Source organism: Lissotriton vulgaris, chromosome 4_1 (assembly GCF_964263255.1).
Source record: "Lissotriton vulgaris chromosome 4_1, aLisVul1.2, whole genome shotgun sequence".
NCBI lineage: Eukaryota > Metazoa > Chordata > Amphibia > Caudata > Salamandridae > Lissotriton > Lissotriton vulgaris.
In genome coordinates this window covers 1864194004-1864216185 of record NC_141691.1, presented here as the reverse complement: position 1 = coordinate 1864216185, position 22182 = coordinate 1864194004, and the positions used below count along the sequence as shown (strand labels likewise).

Sequence of the window (22182 nt, the reverse complement as noted above, 5' to 3'; positions counted from 1 at the left end):
ACCAAATGAGCGGTGTAAGGCTCTTAGGTCTGTTTCCTAGAATGAAAAATAAAACAATCAAATATTTTTGATATACTACTGTCTAATTGAATCATTATTGTTTATGTAGTTAATATCTGAAATGAGGTTGAAATAAGGGCGACAACACTATCACTGGTTTGCTAGATACTTACTTTCTCAACATGTGTCTATATATTCCCTACGATTAGCAAACAAACTAGTATGTAGGGGTCCCCATTTTTTCCAAACTACTGTTTCCTAGAAGCAGCCACCAGAGGTAACAAATAAACTGGGACCATAGGGTATCACTCCCCCAAGAGGATACTTCAGACATTATCTTAAATGACCTCCTGAGCACTGACACTTGGTGGATGGTAGGGGAGGGATAGGTGTAGCAGCAGATTTAGGCTATTCCTTTTACATTTTCTTGAGTGCTTCTTTATGAAGGCTGATTCAGGAGTTCAAACTATTGTGCTCGTCTGGTGGATCATCCTGCTTGGAGCAAGCATTGTCACTACCTACTGTGAGACCCATTACTGTGCACCAAGGGGAGGGGGAGATCACCAGAGATCCACACAACTTGCCAGAAAAGTGGAGGTCTTCCTAGAAGGAAGGAGCGTGACATGGTGCTGGGGCCACACCTATAAATGAATGAATTATTATTCATAAAGCATGACAGCTGCCTCAAACAGGAGTCCCGGGGCTTCAATAAGGAACACAGCATCCTATGGAACTCAATCACTTTCAGCACTTTTTACAATTCATTTCAGAAAGCAGTATGAATCTTGTGCACAAGTAAACTGCTACCAATATATATAGTGGTATTCATCTACGGACTGAAGTGGACCGACGTGTTTCAGTGCACAATTTGGAAGTCATGCACTGATTTCTCCAACAAAAATTGTGGTGGGGAGACTCACAAGTGTAGAGTACTTTGATTTTGACAGATTTCACCTTGTAGTACAAATAGATTTGCGTGTTTCCCTGGGCGGTGAACTCCGCTCGCAGTGTTTTCGCACTCTGCGTTACTCTCGGTCGCGTTCACAACGGCAAGTTCCAATGGATCTGTGTCTAGAGAGACGGTGGAGGGCAACCAGTAACAATGATAGGAAGAACTTGTGGGATTTGTGAAGAGCTAGATTGAGAAACCGGGCATTGGGGAAAAAACTGATATACTGTCGGTAAGGTACCATGGTAGCACCCAGACAGGGAGTGCTGTTAGTGCTCCTAGGCCAGGTCTTTTCCAGACATACCCCACGTTTGTACCCAAATTTGCTTTCTGTTGTTAACCCCAAAATATTCTCCCACTCTTGGATTTCAAGGGCACCAGTGTCACCAAATCCAAGGGTTATTCCATTGGGTATGTTATGTCGTTGTTTCGATCGGTTAGGCTGAAAGGCCTAGGCCTGAGAGATTGAGAGGTAGAATTGTAATTAGCTTGCTATGAACAAGAGGAAAGGAGGCAAGAGATACAGGTGGAATGATTCAAAGAGGAAAGGTAAGAGGAAACAGGAGAAGCAAAAGGAAAAGTAAAGAAAACAAGAAAAAAATGGAGAGAACGAGAAAAAGGATAGCCTTGGATAAAGGTACCCTCAGGATGGAATCAGAGACAGCTACTTCTGGAAAAAGCAATTCTATGAAACACTCCCGTACATGTTCGAAAACAGCTTCTGCACATATATGTACAACATCAGATCAGTTTGGAATGATTTATAAGCATTGACATTGCTTGCAGTTGACAGACTTTAAATTAAATTTCTACGGCAAATGTGTTAATGAGCTGCTTGCCTATGGAAGATACAGCGGTCATTGGGGGCATGTCGGTGACTAATGAACAAGTTGTTTACTTTCAGTAACGTCTTATCTGGTTGAGACTATCTAGTCGCAGATTCATTACCTTTAGAATTTTCCCGAGATGTCAGACTAGATACGGAAACATTTTAATGAGCAGTACCCCTGTGTGACAGTAGTTGGCGTCATTTGGCTCTGTGTGGCGTTGGAGATAGTGCTCATATAGGTGCCACCTCAGCGTGCTGACATCAGTTTCTTTTCATGACTTTTCACAGCAGGAGCGCAGCCATGAAGAACACTCACAGATAGAACACTGGCAAGAAAACTGAGGATTATTGCTCAGGAGACCTTACCTTCTTTACACTATTAGGAATCCCAGAAATGATATATTAGGAAGGATTTTTTCTGATAAATTCAACTGCATCTATTTATCAATAAAGAATCCCACCATTCTTGGAAATTCTTATCTCAACCAAAGAACTGAGGTTTTAATTTGGGTGATTGATAGCACGCTACGGGGGATTCACACCACGAAATATAACTATTCTCCATCGGAAGGCCTGCTTCATTGGTATTGATACCACGTCATATTTTAACCCTGATGAAGTCCTTTTACGGACGAAATGTGTTGGCTGGGCTGAATTCATGCTCACTTGGCCACTGGATTCAAGATAGCCTGGCTGATGAGGATTATGAATCCGAAACCGGTCCCAGAATGCTTGTTTCCGGTCCAGGGAAGACATGGCTTGGCAGTTCGGGCCGGACTGTTCCCAAGAGGCACAGGGTCAGACTGATTTGCATATGGCCATGTCTGATCTGGGTGGCTGAGTGAGCTAAAGAATGGTGATGGATTAAACCCAGATCAATTAACTGGGGGTGAGTGTTTGATTTGCTCAAACGCTCCGTCCATCATCCCCTTTTGTATCGCTTTGTTCGCCCTGAGTTGGTGGGGTATGCTCAGACGTGAGTCCCTTGCTCACTTGGCCACTGGATTCAAGATAGCCTGGCTGATGAGGATTATGAATCCGAAACCAGTCCCAGGATGCTTGTTTCCGGTCCAGGGAAGACATGGCTTGGCAGTTCTGGCTGGACTGTTCCCATGAGGCACAGGGTCAGGCTGATTTGCATATCTGAACATATGTCTGAACTGGGGTGGCTGAGTGAGCTAAAGAATGGTGATGGATTAAACTCAGATCAATTGACTGGGGGTGAGTGTTTGATTTGCTCAAACGCTCCGTCCATCATCCCCTTTTGTATCGCTGTCTTCAAAATTCATTTGCAGAGCAGGGAGGATGGGTGGGTCGATAAGGAATCTACGGCTAGATAGTCTCAACCAGATAACGTGTTACCGAAAGTTATTAACTTGCTTATCTCATAGAGACTCATAGCTGCATATTCCTTACCTTAGATACCAAAGCAATACCTTCCTTCCCTTAGGTGGGTCAGCGGAAGCATTTCACACCAAAATGTCCTTAAGGAATGAATGGGCAAAGTGCCTGTCCCGACAGACCTGACTGTCCAGGCAGTAGAGCTTAGTGAACATACACAGAGAGGCCCACGTTGCTGCCTGGCAGATGTCCAGGACCTTGACTCCCCATTCTAAGGTAGCGGTTGCAGCCTTATCTCTGGTGGAATGAGCATGCAAACCCTTTGGAGGTTGCTCCTTGGGCAATGCGTAGCAGATTTTAATGCAGAGTACGATCCATCTGGACATTTGCCAATGCACGGCCTTCCCTTTCTTGGCCTGACATACCCCATGAAGAGTTGATCGTTCAACTGGAATGGGTTTTTGAGGTTAAGGTATAAGCGACAACGCTCTTTTTGGGTCCAGCCGGGAGGGTCTCTCTTCTTCTTGAGGCAGAGATTAAAAGGTAGGCAAAGTGATGGACTGACCGGCTTGGAACGGGGTGACAACCTTTGGCAAGAAGGATGCTAGAGTCCGCAGAACCAGTTTGTGGGAGAATAGCGAGATGTAGGGAGGCTGGGAGGACAGTGCCTCTAGTTCACTGACACTCCAGGGCAGATGTAATTGCCACCAGAAAGGCCGTCTTGATGGTGACGAGCCTAAGAGGATAAGAATGAAGCGGCTCAAAGGGACTGCAAATTAGGCAAGTAAGAATCAAGTTAAGGGGTTGTATGATGGAGCCACACATGCAATTACTTTGCATGCCTTAACAACGTAGTCTTTACCACAACCGCGACTTTACCATGACCGCTACCTTACCACCCATGGCTTTACAACAAATTTTGTTGTAAAGGCATGATTAGTAAAGCTAAATAAGTGATAAAGGTTACACCCCAGTCCTGTACCCTGATAACTATCCTGACTGTAGCCCTTAAAACACCCAGCTCCCTATCCTGAGCCCTAAAACTGACATCCAGCCCTGACAACCCTGCCCCCAGCCCGAAAAAACTACCCCAACCCCAGCCCTAACCAAACAACTACTCACCAAGCCGCAGGCAGGAGAAGGAAGCAGGAAGTCTGAGCAGTAAGTCTCCACACCTCCCACCCGGCCCCATTAGCTCCAAGTCTAGAGCGCTAATTCCCTTTACCACGCTTAAGCCTTTACAGCCTTTTCAACGTAAATTGTTGTAAAGGCATAGGCGTAGTAAAGGCAAGCGTGGTAACGCTTGCGTTCTTACCCCTGTGTGATTCCGACCGAGTTGTTAATGCTGTTTCTCAAGTTATGGTCCCATTGAGGCATTACAAAGAGAGCTGGGAGAACATGTTGCACACCTTTAAGAAACCTATTTACAATAGGGGACTAGAAAAGAGACGGATGATCTGGCAGCCGAAGAAAAAGTGGAGACAGCAGATAAATAACCCTTTAAAGTGCCCAATGAAGTGCCCTGCTGGGCCAGGGTAAGGAACCTGAGAAAGGTGGGCAAATACAGGGTCAACCTGTATCTCAGCATACCATACCATAAATTCCACAAAACAGCCGGAACTGAGCTGCCAAGATAACATCACAGATTTCAGGCGGAAGGTCGCCCTTAATATCCAAGCATGATGGCGGAGGGTTGACGGGTTCAGGACCTCCCCTGCTGGGACACAATATTCTCCTGAAGTGGTAGCCTGATCGGACGGCCGATGGCAATGACCAATAACTCGGGATACCAAACTCCGAGCCCATTCTGGAGCCACAATGATGATTTGGGCCCAGACATTCCTGATCTTTTTGAGAACTCTGGGCATATGTGGCATACAGGAGGCCTGCACTCCACTCAAAATGAAAAGCGGTTCGGAGCTGGAACTGCCTTAGAAACTCCAGTGCGCAAAACAACTGACATTGTGCATTCCCAGCAGCGGTGAACACATCTCACCAAGACCCTGCCCACTGCTAAAAGAGACCTTGCACCACCTCATGATACGCAAGGTATCTGTGGCCGGGTTTGTCCACCATAGTGTTCAGAGAGCCTGCCAGGTGTTGAACCACCAAGGATATGCCCTGGTGTTACAGGCATGTCCAGAGGTGCAGGGCCTCTTGACAAAGGGTCCATGACCCCATTCCACCCTGCTTGCTGCAGTGCCATATGGTGGTGGTGTTGTAAGTGAACACCTGCACTGGCCTTCCTTTAATGAAGGGTAGAAACGCTTTCAATGTCAGCCGGATCGCTCAGAGCTCCAGCAGGTTGATGTGGAGGTCAGGTTCCGCCAGAGGCCTCCGATTTTCACCTCTCCCAGATGGTCGCTCCATCCCAGGAGTCACTACTGTCGGATCCGGTTGGGGAAGGTAGAGAAGTCTGCCACTGACCCAAAAACTGTTTGTTAACCACCACTGCAGATCTTTTGCAGTACCCTTTGAGATCCGGGCCATGTTGGAGAAATTTTCCTAATGCTACACCCACTGGAACTTCAGTTCCCACTGAAGAGCTCACATATGCCAGAGGGCATGTGTCACAAGCACAATGCAGGAGGCTATAAGGCCCAGCAGCCTCAGAGTCAGTCTCACCGAAACCCAGGACAGAGGTTGCAACATTGGTATCATAGCCTGATACACGGACTCACCATTTGGGGGGAATAAATCCGAAAATGCACTGTGTCCAGAAACGCTCTGATGAAAGGTCTGAGAAGTGGTCAGGTATGACTCTGCATGATTATAGTGAACCTCAGTGAGTGCAGGAGGTCTGCCGTGGTCTGGAGGTGGGAGACGACTGCCTGGGACAAGTCCCCTTCAGTAGCTCACGTCGAGATAGGGAAGCTGGCACCACTGACCTCCGCAAATGTGCTGCAACCACTGCCATAACCTTGGTTAACACCTAGAGGGGCACTGGTAAGGACAAAGGGGAGCACGATGAACTGAAAGTTTTGTGACCTACTGTGAACCGCAAGTAACGTCTGTGGGCTGGCAGGATGGGGATGTGGAAGTATGCATCTTGCAAGCCCCAACAATACCATCCAGTCTCCCGGGTCTAGGGCAGATAGGACTTGTGCGAGCGTGTGCATTTTCAATTTCTCCTATTTCAGGAAGAAATTGATAGGACTAAGGCCTCCAACCTGCTTGGGCACCAGAAAGTAGTGGGAATAGCAACCATGACGTGAATTTGAAGCTGGCACACTCTATGGCTCCTTTGGCCAAGAGAGGGCGCATTTCCTGGCGGAGTAAGGAGAGATGTTCCTCTGTCAGCCTGTCATAAGTTGGTAGCATGGGTGGAGGAGTGGTCACAAAGGGAAGGGAGTAGACTCTTTGGACTATTTGGACAACCCAGCGGTCAGATATTATTGACCTCCAGGCATGGCCTGCTGCCTACTGGTTGCCCATAATGTTCAGAGGGCAAACTAAAGAGTCTTGAAAGCAGCGGCTGCATGAGGGTGGTGAACTGGGCTGACCTCGGGCTGCCTGACCCACGTTGTCATTGGGTACAAGGTCCTCAGCATCACAGGGGTTTGGAAGCTTGCATGCCATTGTGTCTGGACGGGTAGAGATGCAGCCGAAAGCCCCTTCCGTGGCCGCAAAATGCGGACTGGTGTTGACAGGAGGCCATGAAAAGGCCCAAGGGGACCTGGCTGTAGCTGTGCTGTCCTTGAAACGTTTCAGTGCTGAGTCTCGGGGTCTAGGGGCTGGTATTCTTCAGGGCCCAGTGGCCGCTCCCCATCTTCCCCAAGTCCCAGCCCATAGGAATAAGGCTCAGGCTCTGTCCCGGAGGGAATGGCTACAGTCTGCACCAATGTCCGCATTGGGCGACACCCTTCAAGCTCTGTGTCGGAGTTGTGGATAAAAATGGGGACAGCACCACCGTTGATAGTGGGACCAGAGCCAGGAAGGTTGAGGTGACCAGACTTGTCCTTCTGTGGATTCAAGGGGCCGACTGGTGCTGAGGGCTGACTCACTGAAGAGGAACCAGTAGGTCCCCTCCCGAACCTGTGAAGCCCAAAGAAGCTATCGCGGGGACAACATAAACAGTGGGATTGGTGTCCAGACTGCCTCCAGACACCCCCACCGGATATGTTCGCGTGTATACCAGCTAGCTCACAGTGCCACTATGAACTCCTCTGACCAAGGAGAAAATAGTTTCTAGCAACTATCCAACATGACAATCCTGTACCCCTCAGGGATCGTGGAAACAGTACAGTACTTTTCGCTCAGTCACTCGTGATCACTTTGGCTTAGAGGGATGCACAGAATAAACAATGGTGATGTTTTCATTAAGCATTTATTGAGCCAGTGTCATTCTAGTGTAAAATATGTGTGCTCCAACAACCAAAAAGCAGAAATAGATATAAACCGGTAAAAGCACCAAAAGAGTGAATGGATAGTAGAGTTCTACCATAGTGCTAACACAATAGATACTGGTAGGTATATAGATACATGACATAAAAATACGTACTCCTTCGATGCTAACCCTAACTAGATGTACCTAAATGTACCTAGCCTGTATGTAGATATATAGCCAAAACTTCAACTAGGATGAAGCCAACCCCATTACCTGAAGTGAGAAACTGTAGGACCCCGTCTTGGTCTCGAGATGGACACCCCGCGAGGGATGTCAGACTACTACGTGCTGGAGTGTCTGCGTGCAGGAATCCCAGCATCTTGCATCAGTGTGTCAGCATGGAAATCTTTTTGCTCTGTCTGCCCCAGCAAAGATATGGTGTTTATATACCCAAAAGGGTGTCATGTCGGCCAAGGACGATGAAAGGGATGGCCCTTAAACATAGTTATTATGCAGATGATGGTAATTCTGCTGTGATTCCGAGAATCCACATGCATAATAAATTAGGTTAGTTTTCGGGGAAAACCACACGACAATGATGTAGCACCTAACTAGGTACAAGGTCAGCGCAAACCTGTTACATTGTATAATGGCATGGCAAAATGTAGGTCAAAGGTTAGGTGACTTCCTAAGCCTATGTTGCGGTGCCTTGCAAATCATAACAGTAGAGAGAAACCGGGAGCTGCATATTTCTTGGGCAAACAGTAGATTGTGCCCAGATTAGTATCAAGAACAGAAGCCAACATGGCTAGGACCACATCAGCAGTGCCGACCACAGCATAGGCTGCACTTCTGTCTCACAACTGGAGACTGATATTCTCAGATTTGTAGCAACCAGAGAAGGGTAGAAAGCGGATCAGGGCAGATTGTAAGAAGGCAGAGGCCATGGTGACCATTGCCCCTGGTCCAGACAGAGAGGGGGATGAGGCATCTGAAGCATACCAAGTGCTGTATTCTACGTCACTGCCAGAGCTGTAATGTTTCTGAGCTGATTGATAACCTATCTCAGAGGAATTCAGTTAGGCACAACTTAAAGGTGCTACACTTGTGGAACCTCGAAGGAAACCCAGGAACAGGTATGCACAGGAGTGGTTGAATAAGTTCCAATGGCTGGAGGGAGGGAATGGTTTATTGTGGGTCTGTTAATCCTGAGCTAGGAGCAAGCAGGAGTGTGGTAAATATTTTACCGTATACGAGTTTGCCAGATAATATAAAATAAAATAGCTCAATCAAATGAGAGGCATAGTCCGTGGTGTCAGAGTCATAAGGGCTTTAATCATAAATGACTAAATGACTCGAGTCAATGGAGATCTAATCCATCAATACAAGGGTTCGGGTATGCAATGATGGCAGGAAAAGATGTCAACGATTTATTCACAGTACATGACATATATAGTAAAATGACACAATAGCATTGAATACAGTAGGCGTGACAAGTGAAATGTATATGATAAGAACACATGTGCGTAGCAAAAAGGCGTGAACATGGGTGTGCACAGAGGCGTGAGCTAGAAACGTCACAGGAAAGTGTCATAAGTGGGTGGATGCTTAGAGAATTCTTGCAGAGTCAGCTGAAACCTATGGCCTGGATGCGCGCGCAGCTAATGTGACGTGTAATTGACGCACATCTGGAGGAAGCTAAGAGTCTGACTTTTAACACTAGTAGAAGAGACAGAAGTCTGGCATGTCAGATCGACCTGTCCCTAAACATATCTGATATCTAGTATTTGGAGGATGTTTAATCTGGAGTAAAAGGTCTTTCGGGCAGAGGCTATTCTATACTGAATGTATGCGTGTCTAGGTGCAAATGCTCGGAGCCAGGGGCCTATCATGGTAACGGGAGCAATGAATTTCATGAGGGAGGACAGGAAGGCTTGGCCCTTTGCTCTGCAGTCGGGGATATGTTTTCGTATTTCACTAGACAGGAACGTGTTTTCGAGGAGCAGAGCTGACTATGCTGATAACTTGAAGGCAAAATACTGTTTTTTTTTTGGGCAGGCAGACCAGGCCGAGCCGGGCACTGCTCGCTTGGCAGGAAGTAAGGCAGAGGTCAGGGATGCGTCTCCAGGCTGCAGCTTTCAGAAACAGAGGCAGAAGTGGCTTGAAGACAGAAATCAGGGCCTAGCGCGGCAGAGCCAGGAAAAACGTGAAAGTGCACCACATAAAGACGGTGGCACGGCATACTTAGGAACGGAATTATCGATCCATTCATGGTGGATCTGATAGAGGACATGTTAACGTTGGACGCAAATGTATTTGCGTCTTCAGATTCGGTTGTGGAGGGAAATTACATGTACTTGAAGTGCGTACATGGAGCCGTTGGGGTCTACGTTAGGGGACACACTTGACCATAAAAATTCCAATTACCTCATTCCCTCCTTGTCCCCTACGGACCCTTCATGATATGTCGATGTTCATGAGACCATCAATCTGTTCATATAACATCATCTGTTCCTCTTTCTGTTTTCGGGAATGGGAACGTGCACTTGAGTGGGGAACACATGCTGTGGCGCACAAGCCGCAAATCGCCGGCCCACATTGTAAACATAGACAACAACTGAATACTATGGCCAATATGATTCCTAGGAATGACAGTAGTTTCCATCCCCAGGCTGTTATTACACTCCAGAGCCAACCGGACCAAGTCCATGAGCCTGGATTCTGATGTATCAGATGGGCAATTTCGTGAAGTCGGGTAATGGCCTTATAGACTGATGGCGCATTATTTGGAATAAATACGCAGCAACTGGATCCGATGACTCTACAAGCCCGCCCCTATCGGCCAGGATGACGTCAAGGACAAGGCGGTTCTGAAGAACAACAAGTCTCATAGTAGACTGCTCCTCTGTTAAGTTGCCCAAAGCTGAAGTAGTCTCATTCACTACCGCTTCAAGTATTCTGGTTAATTTGCGTATCAGTTTACTATTGGAGACAGTTCCTAGATAGGGAAAGAATCCTTTATTGAAATCTGTATATTGTTCCCATGTAGTTTCAGTCTGATCAACTATTGGGAGGTCTCTTTTGTGTCTAACAATATTAAGGCGGGAATTCCTGTGATAGTCAGATGGGGCTAGAAATACTGGTGGCAATAAGAATGCAATGAAACAGGTACCATCCCAGCCTGGAGGTAAACGGACATATGCTGTCTGACCACATATAAAATAGGAATGTCGGGAAGCTTTGAAAGTAGACTTGCCTTGATCACTGAATTCGACCACAGTAGTACAGTCACTGTGACCTAGATGTACTGAACCATTCTTTCTGACACATAACACACCTTTCGCTGGTAGAACTGATATGGATGGCAAGTCTGGACTGGTTTCTGATTGAACATTTAGAATCATGAGGTTAAGTGTAAAATTGCCTAATCTATACACTTCATTTTCTAGATCTGTCCCTGTCATTTGTGGAAGACCTTCTTCGTTTGGGAAACATGCTATGTTCATGACTGTGTTCAGATTTCCCCATATCCAATTGCCTTGGGAAACCTTAGAGTCGGTGTCTATAGAAGATATTAAACTAAACCAGGCACCACAGGAACCATTATGTGTAAACGGGTAAGGAAAGAGAGGCAGAGCTCCCTTGGAGTTCTGATAGGGAGGGAGTCGGCCACATATCCAACAATTAGTAGCATTGTTGATCTGGTGAGAATGGTGTAACATACGAATGAATGTATTGTTGCGCAGCGCAAGTCGATAAGACAATTCGTGTGGGGGTAGAGCACTAAACGTGTGTTCTGCAGTGTTATTAGATGAATGTGCAAGAGGAAAATACATATAAAGCATCCAACTTAAAGCAATAATCGTAAGACTCAGAAAAAACATAATAAGTAATGTGCAGATACATCTGCTCCAGAGACTTTTACAATATTTCCGTTTCTTGGTCTCCTGTCTATCTCTCTCTCTATTTGGGTCTAACTTATACATTGTCAGAACTGCCTAACCGCTTCACCCGAGGGGGACTTAAACAATTAAACTGTCTGACTTACTAGACCTCAGTTTCTGGCGATACTCCTCTTGGGGAGTTTTCTCTAGAAGGGGGAGTTTGGTATCAGTCACTGGTACGTGGGAGTTCTGGGATTCGGAATTTGGAGGAAGTCCATAAAAGCGTTTGACGTGACTGGAGTGCACCCACCCCTTACGCCCCTCGATTTTTACTGCAGTCCTTGTTGTTAACAAAACAATCTTCGGCTCCTTCCAGCGGGGCTCCAACGGGCTTGACCTGTCAAAATTCCGAACGACCACAACGTCTCCCGGAACCAATTCATGGGGCTTCACCTCGGTGTTGTCTGGGAAGGCTGCCGCGACCTGTGAACAACATGATTGTAGTGCAGACATCAAGGAAGCAAGGTAATCTGTCAACATAGTACTATCAACATCGGTAATTTTTCGCGTCAGAGGCGTCCCCCACATATTAGGAGGTCTACCGAAGACCACCTCATACGGGGATAGCCCTGTCCTAGAATGGGCTACCATTCGCATATAGAAAAGTGCAACTGGCAATGCTACTATCCAATTCACTCCCTTCTCTTTACACACTTTTGCAAGGCGAGTTTTCAGAGTCTGATTGTGTCGCTCCACGAGACCTGCTGCCTCTGGATGTCGGACACAGTGAAACTTCCACTGGTACCCCAATAGAAGAGAGACCTGCTTCATGAGTTCGGATGAGAATGGCTGACCGTTATCTGAATACACGACACGGGGCAAACCGTATCGAGGGAAAAACTCACGAACCAACTGCCTAGCAGTGGTCGGGGCAGTGTAATCTTGGACGGGATATGCTTCTGTCCATCGGGATAGGGCACATACGACTACGAGGACATACTTGAATCCTCGGCATCTGTCCATCTGGATATAATCCATCTGGAGGACTTCAAAAGGATAGTCGGGAGGATGAAATCCACCTTGCTCTATGGGAATCCCTTTTCCTGGATTGAACTGACAACAGATCATGCAGGTACGCACTTTCTGTTTTGCTGCTGCTCGTAAATGCTTGTTGAACCAAAGATTCTGTACACTGTCTAACATGGCTTTTTCTCCTAAATGTGCTGGACTATGTGCTGTGTTAATGATAACTTGAACCATAGAGTCGGGGAGAAACCATGTGGTCTTTCCCCTCGTCATCCATCCTTGGTCTGTCTGGACCCCTCCTTGTTCAGCCCATTTCTTTATTTCATCTGGAGTGGCATGTGTCTGTATGTCGATGACATCTAGTGTGGGGTCCCTGACTGTCATACAATGTGTCAGTGAGGTTACATCTGTCTTGGTCATGTCCGTCGTTTGAGTATGAGTCAGTGCTGTATGTTTCGCTGTTCGATCTGCAAAGTCGTTACCCTGAGAAATCTTGTCTGTGACCTTTGTATGTGCCTTGCACTTCATGATAGCTATAGCTGTAGGCAAATGTATTGCTTCCAATAGGGCTTGAATGAGGGGGCCATGCTGGATCTTGGCTCCGTGAGAGGTCAAGAAACCTCTTTCTTGCCAGAGAACACCGAAGTCGTGTACGACTCCGAATGCATAACGTGAATCTGTGTATATGTTTACTTTCAAGTCCTTGGCTCGTATGCAGGCTTGGGTCAGAGCAATGAGCTCTGCTGCTTGGGCTGACAGAGTGTCAATGCGATGTGTTTCTATGACTTCAGTTTCAGTGGTCACGGCATACGCGGCCACTAACTCTCCTGTACTTGTTCTTAAACATGAACCATCCACATAAAGTGTCAGGTCTGGATCGAGTAATGCGACATCTGTCAAGTCTTGTCTGGGTTTCGTAACTGTGTCAACTACTTCTACGCAGTCATGTGGAGTGGGATCTGTTGTGCTCGATGGTAAAAGTGTAGCAGGATTCAGTGTATTACAGCGTCTGATTTCTATGTGTGGTTGGAATAACGTCAATTCATAACCTGTCAGTCGTGCTACAGTCAAGTGTTGAGTCTGGGTTCTGTTTAAAAGGACCTCTACAGAATGTGGAACTTGTACTGTCAATTGATGTCCTAATACAATGGAATCACTTTGTCTGATTGCTAGAGCTGTAGCTGCAACTGACTTTAAGCACGCAGGCAAGGCCTGGGCTACTGGATCCAATGTACTCGAAAAATAAGCACACGGTCTGTGTTTGTCTGCTTGTAACTGAGTGAGAACCGACAACGCTGTGCCATCGCGTTCTGTGACAAAAAGCGTAAAAGGTTTACTGTAACATGGTGTTGCTAAAACTGGTGCCTGACATAAGGCTTTCTTTAATTCGTCAAAAGCTTGTGTATGTTCCTGAGTCCATGGGAGAACAGACGAAGACGCTGCCTCCTGTGTTGTCAACTGTATGAGTGGTTTAGCTAGAAATGCATATTGTGGAATCCATTGTCTGCAATAGGAAGTGAGTCCAATGAAGGCTCGTACTTCTTTTTGTGTCTTGGGTTGCGGAAGATGTGCAATTAACTGAATGCGTTCAGGTGTCAACTGTCTACCCCTCTTGGTCAGCAAGTGCCCAAGGTACACCACTTGCTGGGCACAAAATTGTAGCTTCGAAGGAGACACCTTGTGTCCCTTGTCTGCCAAGAAATGCAAGACTGTCAATGATGCTTGTTCACATTCTGGTTCACTACGGGCGGTGATCAATAGATCATCTACGTATTGGAGTAGGGCGGTGTTAGCAGGCATGTGAATACTGTCAAGTTGTCGTTTTAATGCTTGGCTGTAGATGCTGGGGCTTTCTGTGAATCCTTGAGGTGCGCGTGCAAATTTGAAGCTTCGGCCATTTAAACAGAATCCGAAAAGGTATTGGCTTTCCGGGTCAATAGGAAGACTAAAGAAGGCGTTCTTGAGATCGATTACTGTAAAGAACGTCGCTTCAGAATCAATAGCTGTCAGTAAGGACGAAATGTCTGGGACCACGGGATATTGTGGTACAATGCATTTATTCAATTCTCGTAAATCGATAACTAATCGATAAACTGGAGGTGCATTTGGATCAGTACGTTTAAGAATTGGAATGATAGGGGAATTACAAACATTGGAGTCGGTCTCTACAACCACTCCTTGTGCAATGAGCTCGTCAATGATTTTCAGTAAAGCCACTACAGCATCTGGTGGTAACTTGTATTGTCGGATGCGTGGTAGTACTACTCCTGGCTTGAGTGTGACACGATATGAAGTAATGTGCATACAACCTACATCAGTGGGGCCTTTTGCCCATAAATGTGCAGGAACATTTTGTAACCTGGGGTCAAAATCTCTCAATACATAATGTCCCTTAAAATCACGAAGGAACAACCTTACTCCTTCCGGAGAACAACAAATTACAGCTCCTAGAGCCTTCAGGGTCTTTATACCAAGCAAGTTTTCTGGACATGATTTCGTGAGCAGTAAATCTGTAGTGCGGGACAATGGACCAACTGCAAGGGGAACTGGTTTCGATACTTCATTAACAATAGGTTTTCCTGAAAATCCAAGGGAAACATTCTGTGAGCCTGAGAGGGGTGCCCCTGGAACCTCGTCGTGACTGATGGTTGTCCTGCTTGCCCTTGTGTCAATCAAAAATTTTCTATCTTTCCCTAATACCTGACTATGTACATAAGGGCCTTCTTGATCTACAGGAACCTCGATAAGAGGCAAGCCAACCTCCCTCTCTAGGCTGTTTCATGTGTATTGCTGGTAATCGGGGTAGTCGGATTGCGCATACTGGTACATCTGCTGTGTGACATGTTGAGTTGCGGCAATGGGCTGTGGCTGTGGTACGGCTATAGTCTGTTGTGGAACCTGCATAGGCTGGACATTCTGTGGAACGTGTTGTTGGACCTGGTCCTGTCTAGGAGGACGCGGTCTCTCTTTAGTTTTTCCTGTGGCTATGTTGTGTTTCAGAACTGCACAATCGTTTACATAGTGGCCTGGCTGCTTACAATAGTTGCATATCCCTTTAACAGGAGCTGCTGAATTATTGGACTGTGTAGTACCCCTTTTATGACCGTCAGCTGGAACTGACTGAGCAACTAGTACTTTCATTTTCGTGTCTTTCATACGTCTCTGTTCATGATCATGTTCCTCCCTGACTCTGTTCTGGTGGTACTGTAACATTTGTAACATTTGGGAAGGCGTATTAGCTTGCCAGGTGCTCTCGACTTTCAGTACACGGTTCTTAACCTGGGCAATGAATTCTCGACTAATTTGGATACAAAAAGGTGTGGGTATGACTCGCTACTTGTTTTCAGGCCACTATTAATAATAAAACATTTCTCAAATCGGGAATAAAAATCACTAGTGTCTTCGTCGGGTTTCTGTTTGCAGGCTGAGATTGCATCCCAGTCCTCCTTTTTAGTTGCTAACAATCTTGGCAAAACCTGTACTAACAATCCTGGTAATGCTTTAGTTTTATCCCCAAGACCTAAACCTGGGGTTCGAGTCGTTTCTTCGGCTTCTAATGCAGCCCAATCAATCTTTTTGTCTCCCACCTCCCATTCTTTTTCTTTGAGTTTCTCGTAAATACCGGCAGGCAATAACACTTTCAATATTTTCATAATGTCGGGATAGGTGTAATCTCCCATGAGTAACATGTCTTTTATTTCACGGTGGAAACCTGCAGGGTCTTTATCATGACTGGGAACTATTTTCTTCATTTCTAATAATTCCATTTTAGTTATGGGCGTGTATACATACACACGTGCAAAGGTATCATCAGGGTTCCGAATTGGATGTACTTCTCGTAAGGGATTCTGTTTGTCTAAGTGATATGGTTGCCTGACTGGGGGTGGAACGGAAACAAGATGTGGAGTCAAGAATGTTCTATATTTATGGCGTTGTTCTAAAATTGTTTCAATTAGATCGGTACCTAGACCTCTCCATCTTCTCAGGAGTAGGTCTTGCAATAAACTATATAACGGACCTGGATCAGATGCTTGGTTTTCATACTGTATAATGAGGTGTTGGGTCATGTATATACCAGCTAGTCGCTGTTCTTCTGGAGTAAGACTTAAAAACGTTTGCACTACTGAATCGTCTTTATATATGCTGTCATCTCCGGCCCACTGTACTGCGGACCGGGCTAGTTCCTGATCACGTAGGGTATTGAGTTCGTGATAACCTACCCTTTCTTTCAGTACTTTATCAGTAGCTTGAAATACCTGTTCAAGAGTACATCGCTCTGGTATCGGACAAAGGTAACGTTTCTTGTTTTCTAAACGAATGGGTCTGTCGAAAGGCCTATCAAGAGGATACGGTCTAGGGAGTTTCTCTCTACCTACATATGCCACCATGCCTCTACTTGGTAGTTGCGAGGTTTCTGCTGGATTCTCTGGTTCATCCTCCTGCGAGGAGTCCTGATCGTCTGATTCGAGTTGTTTTTCAGTTTCTCGACGGGCATGTATTGCTATTATTTCTTTACGGATCTTTCTAACCATGGCATGTACACATCTCTCTCTATCATGTCTACCCTCTGAAATGTTTTGACCCCATCTGTTCAATCTATCCATCTCAACTTGTGGAAAGCTGGGCTGATCTTGTTCCCTTATCAAACAATTAACCAGAAATCGCATTATCAAACCTTGAGTCTCAACTTTCTGACGTGACATGGCTTCACCAACACACTCCGGTCTTTCTCCTGTTCTAATAAAATGATACAGATTGTCTAGATGGTCTGGCATTTCTGGTAACAATATCAAATAATCTGTAACACGTCTTAAACGTAGAGACGCTAACAACATGGGTCCTGTTCTACCAGGCACTGTGTCATATCTGCAATCTGTGAGCTGTTCTTTAAGCTTTTCGGCTGGGGCACCTTTTGGTGTCTGCGACATTGCGAATTCTCTCATTGTCATTCGTTGTAACTGTGGCGGGGTGCGGTAACCTCCTGTAGCACCTCCTGAGGCGGAGGCTTGAGCATAACCTGGCTGTAGGGTCGGTATCTGCTGTAACGGGGTTGGAACCTGAACCGTGCCAGACCCAAAAGGATTAAGCGGATGAATAACAGGGGGAACAACAGGTACGGGTGCAGGAAGCGGTGCAGGAGGGGTCTGCTGTTGCGGACCCGGGGGCAGATGATCATGGGGTAGGTTATTGTCAGTAGGTGGTACGGGTACATGGGCAGGTACATTGGTATATGCGGGAGCTACGTCGTCTAGATAGGAAGAAAGGAAAATGTCTGCCGCGGTCTTATGACGTAATTTAGTCGGAACCAATGGAGGGGGCAGGTTTTTCGGTGTTTCCGGGGTCGCCTTGGGCAGGCCCTCGGCCAGGACTGGATACAGTCCTGTCATAATGGCATTACTCTGTCTATCGTGTTGTTCCATTCTAACTCATTCTCCTTCTTCTAGTAGCTCTTTTTCTTTGGCTTTTTCAGAATCCTCTCTACTTTTCTCTGCCTTTCTGAGTGCTTTCTCTGTCCGTCTATGTGATTCTTTACGCCATAATTCAATGGCATCTTTCTGTGACTGTCTGGCTTTCTTTTTCCACTGCGCTTCCTCTACTCTCATGATGCACTCGGCATCCCATGTCCCTGTAATGGGCCATCTCTGATTCTCTGCCAAGTCTTTCGCGTAGTCCACCCACAAGTCGAGAAATAATATGGCATCTAAGCCGTGCTTGTGGTACATAAAATGCCCAGGAGTGTCCCTGGGTGGGATGGGAACAGCTTCTTCAAGTATCCCTTTCCTATTTCCTATCTGTCGTAATTTCGAGAATAAAGGCATTGCTACCTCGATCTAGACACTATTCACAATAAACACAGTAAGAAAAATGCAAACAATCACTCATACCACAACATTTAAAACACATTGAAACATTTCGAAACGGACAATAATAACTGTATAATTCAATACTAGATGCACTGCTAAACAGTACAGATACACTGCTAAAACAGTGCAGACCGGGTCTGTGTACCCAAACCCGTCTTGACCGGACACAAATTAATGCACCCGTCTAGATGCGTCCCCAGCGACGGTACTCACCGGGAAGCACGGAACGGAAGGCCTCGGAAACTCGACTGGACTGACGTCACTGCTTCTGCTGCGCACTACGCATGCGCCTCGACACTACAGGTGGGCCTCTCGATACCTCGGACACTGCTCTCTCGGCTGGGCTCTGGTCAGGATCCTCCGCACTCCTCACCGCCTCGTCTGGATGTCGGCCGCAGTCTCCGTCACCTCCGTAGGCCTGAGGGAGATACAGGAAATCCTGCAGATGCGCATGGGGTCCGTCACAGCTGTAGTCGGGGGCAAAGCCTGCGACGCATCACCGGCGCGTGGGGTGGGGGAGGGGTCCCTATTCGGGCGCCAAATTATGTGGTAAATATTTTACCGTATACGAGTTTGCCAGATAATATAAAATAAAATAGCTCAATCAAATGAGAGGCAGAGTCCGTGGTGTCAGAGTCATAAGGGCTTTAATCATAAATGGCTAAATGACTCGAGTCAATGGAGATCTAATCCATCAATACAAGGGTTCGGGTATGCAATGATGGCAGGAAAAGATGTCAACGATTTATTCACAGTACATGACATATATAGTAAAATGACACAATAGCATTGAATACAGTAGGCGTGACAAGTGAAATGTATATGATAAGAACACATGTGCGTAGCAAAAAGGCGTGAACATGGGTGTGCACAGAGGCGTGAGCTAGAAACGTCACAGAAAAGTGTCATAAGTGGGTGGATGCTTAGAGAATTCTTGTAGAGTCAGCTGAAACCTATGGCCTGGATGCGCGCGCAGCTAATGTGACGTGTAATTGACGCACATCTGGAGGAAGCTAAGAGTCTGACTTTTAACACTAGTACAAGAGACAGAAGTCTGGCATGTCAGATCGACCTGTCCCTAAACATATCTGATATCTAGTATTTGGAGGATGTTTAATCTGGAGTAAAAGGTCTTTCGGGCAGAGGCTATTCTATACTGAATGTATGCGTGTCTAGGTGCAAATGCTCGGAGCCAGGGGCCTATCATGGTAACGGGAGCAATGAATTTCATGAGGGAGGACAGGAAGGCTTGGCCCTTTGCTCTGCAGTCGGGGATATGTTTTCGTATTTCACTAGACAGGAATGTGTTTTCGAGGAGCAGAGCTGACTATGCTGATAACTTGAAGGCAAAATACTGGGTTTTTTTTTGGCAGGCAGACCAGGCCGAGCCGGGCACTGCTCGCTTGGCAGGAAGTAAGGCAGAGGTCAGGGATGCGTCTCCAGGCTGCAGCTTTCAGAAACAGAGGCAGAAGTGGCTTGAAGACAGAAATCAGGGCCTAGCTCGGCAGAGCCAGGAAAAACGTGAAAGTGCACCACATAAAGACAGTGGCACGGCATACTTAGGAACGGAATTATCGATCCATTCATGGTGGATCTGATAGAGGACATGTTAACGTTGGACGCAAATGTATTTGCGTCTTCAGATTCGGTTGTGGAGGTAAATTACATGTACTTGAAGTGCGTACATGGAGCCGTTGGGGTCTACGTTAGGGGACACACTTGACCATAAAAATTCCAATTACCTCAGGAGGCTACAAGTTCCCAAAGCACAGAGGAACTTCTTGATGTTCATGGCAAAGTTGGAGGATTTACGATAGTGAACTTTGATTTACTGGTCAGGAATTCGCAGGGACAGAGAGGTTATGCAGGATCGGTCATCTGTTCCAAATGAAAGGTAAGGGAACATCACTGATCCGCTTGCTACCCTTCTCTGGTTGCATGATGGGAACGTACCAGAGCACCTCAGGAGAATGTGGGAGTATCTTTTACCATGTTTCTTACTTGCCAACAGGGAAAATATAAAGAAGGGAGTTGGGTTCAATTCCTTCCATCACCTGTTTGGGCACCCAGTTTATGCCCCACTCACCTTAGTCAGAGAAGGTTAGGAATGAACTGCAAAGCCACCCTAGAAGGACGTTGTGGACTATTTTACTGGACCCCGGAAGATGATGGCATAGATCATGGGTAAGGTGAAGAAATATTCAGGTAAGCCGAGAGCTGATGTAGGGACTGTATGACCATACAGTGATGCTGACTGGGTACTAGAAGAGACCGGAAGTGTTGGTGAGGAAGCCCATTTATAAACAAGATTGGAGGTGGTGCAAGACATGTAAGGTGGTGTAGAAGATTTCTGAAGTAAATTACTTGGCGCCCACAGGAATCAAGAAGGATGCTCTATGTGAACCAGCTGATGTAATGCCCCTAAAAGGACTACTGTAAACATACTCACAATGGCAGAGGAAGTGCAGGAGGACAGTGAGCCACTTCCCAGCCTACTGTAGAGTGATGGGAAAGAAGTCTCGATAGAAAGATTACAGTTTGTCCGCAACTTGACTAATAAGTAGCAAAAGAGGTACTGGGGCAATTGTAAAATCTCTTCTCACTGACCCAAGGCTTGATACTCATCTGTGCACATGACTGAGACACAGGATAGTTTGCTATGAAAGAGCATTGTGCACATGATGACAGACTGGGTACAGGAGTGCTTCAAGGCACAGGTTAATCTCAATGAAGTCACCAAGACCGACACACACCCAATCCCAATGAGCAGAGGAATTGATTTACCGAACGGGTGCTGCCTGCTTCATGGAATCTTTGGTCTGACCAGTGGCTACTGGAAGATCGCACTAGCTCCTCGTCCCAGGGAGGACACAGTAATGATGTTGGAGGATCTGTTTCAGATTAGGGACATGCTTTTTAGGTTCACAAATGCTTCTGGGCACTTTTCAGGGTCAGGGGAACAATGTTCTATCAGATCTTGAAGAGTTCCTTGGGACCTACTTTGATGATACTGCCATCTTTGGCAATTTGTGTGAGGACCACCTGAAGCACCTATAACAAGAGACAAAACTTACCATCCAGGACACCAAGTGGGGCAGTCCTCTCTGGGCTACGACATCATGTGGGCAAATGGGATTGTCCACCTGTTGGATACCAATTTCCAGTCTTTATAGAAGTGGGACACACCACTACCTAAACCCAGGTGAGAGCCATTCTAGGATATTACATGAACTTTGTTTCCAACTATGGGTCCAGCCCTGATAACCAAAAAGCAGCCTAGGAGAGTGATTTGGACAGAGGAACGTCAGAAGTCACTTAAAGGAAACACAGTGCAATGTTTCTGTGCTGAAGGCACTTGACTACAGTCAACCACTCAGTGTACAGACTGCCGCCTCAGGCATGGGTTTTGCAGAAGTCCTAGCTCAACTTGACAAAAAGGTAGGGAGCATCTGGTGACATTCATCAGGTGCAGGCTGCAGACTAGGGAACAGACCTGGGCTTCCATTGAAAAGGGATGAATTGAGATAGTGTGAGATTTTAGGAGTCCCCAGCTTAATTGCTAGGTAGGAAGTGTGCGGTCCAGAGAGATCACAAAGCACTGAATTGGTTGATGGAAATGAAGAGTGAGAATCGAAGTTGAAGATATCCAATGAATGAAAGAACTAAGCACACATTTGTTTAGATTCCTTAAATATAATGAAACATAAGTTAGGTTTTTAGACACAGCTGTTCATTTAAGTAAACAAATCCTTATGTAGATGGTCCTTGAAGATGAGAAAGTGATGTGACACAGTGCTTGTGGAAGGTGGAGAAAAGTGTGCAAGAAATAAAAAAGAAGCCCCAATAATAAGAAGGAGCTTCAGAAGGAAAAATAATAGCCAACTCGCTCTCCACTCATAAATCACTTAACAACAATGGCCCTGGTTATGCGGGACAAAATCCACTAGTGATTTTATGATACC

At 46.2% G+C, this 22182-nt stretch overlaps 1 protein-coding gene across 2 annotated transcripts in view; it reads right to left on the bottom strand.

The window, feature by feature from the left end:
- The window catches only part of TBC1D31 (TBC1 domain family member 31), a 696792-nt gene that overhangs the window by 204302 nt on the left and 470308 nt on the right, over window positions 1-22182 (bottom strand). The window lies entirely within an intron of this gene.